Raw genomic sequence first — 1,276 nt, 5'->3', positions numbered from 1 at the left:
AATATACCATACTATGATGTTACCTTAGATAGTTTTCAATATTACTATCTTGAAGTTTTGCTTATTTTGATCATTTCCAAAGCTGCAGCTTTTTTCTTCCCATTCAAACCATTGAAATTAGACTATTACTACCTTCTATCGGTAAATAAAAGTTGTATTACAACTCTAGATATTTAGGCACTACTACTGTTTGAGCTGTGATGTCATCTCTGTATTTTTATATTTTGAAAGAATTATTTTGAACTTTGCTTTAGCACAGTGTATAAAGTGTTTAAAGTTTGGGGATATGCTCTGTTTTGTATAGGTCAGCAATAAATATTCTTTTTAATATAAGTATTTAACAATCCTCATCCTTATTGTATTTGATTAGCAGAGTCTCTGATATGTCTATAAATATGCATTCAATACAGTCTAAATCAGACTTGAACTTACTTTATGCTAGAAGGTGGGTAATATTTTAGCGGTTATAAGCCAAATAGAGTCCTTATATGATGTTTGTTTCTTTAACTTTATATTTAACTGTTTGCCTAAAATTATAGGCTTTTGAGGAAGTTAGTAATGTTGGGCCACTTTGTCAGATACACTTGGATATTCCAACTGTAATTTCATCTGAAATGTATTAAAATTTTTCTCACTCAAGCCTATTTTCTTTTTTTTTTTTTTTCTCTTAAAGACTATTTTCAGTGATCAGTCAATAGCTTGTCAGTGGTAAATCAGAGATTGTTAAATACAAAATCTAGCAGGCTGAATATGTCCTCTTGGAAGATAGTGGTTAATGGATTCCTGATCTCTCTTTCCTTTTATTAAATTGTCAAAATCAGCTCCAATTTTTATCTTTGATATATCAGTGTCACCATCAAGAGACAAATTCTTTGACTAAGCATTCTCACCACAAATTCCAACTGCTCTTGAGAAATAAAATAAAACAAAATAAATCTAGTGTTCAGGTATAACCATTTTCATTCATGTAGTAGCAAGATTTTCTCCTATTGGTAATGCTATGCCTTATCAATCTTTTGACTGTGATGTATACAAACTTATAATATCTTTCTTCAAGTTGCTATTTCCTTTCATTTAATGATAAAATTATCTGTTCCTGATAGGAAGAAGTAAGTGAAGTAAAGTCCCTCAGTCGTGTCCAACTGTTTGCGACCCCATGGACTGGGGCTTACCAGGCTCCTCCCATGGGATTTTCCAGGCAAGAGTACTTGAATGGGTTGCCATTTCCTTCTCCAGAGGATATTCCCCACCCAGGGATCAAACCCAGGTCTCCTGC

This window comes from Bos mutus, chromosome 1, assembly GCF_027580195.1.
Source record: "Bos mutus isolate GX-2022 chromosome 1, NWIPB_WYAK_1.1, whole genome shotgun sequence".
In the NCBI taxonomy this organism is placed as follows: Eukaryota; Metazoa; Chordata; class Mammalia; order Artiodactyla; family Bovidae; genus Bos; species Bos mutus.
The sequence above is the reverse complement of the archived record's forward strand: the minus strand, read 5'-3'. Positions refer to the sequence as shown.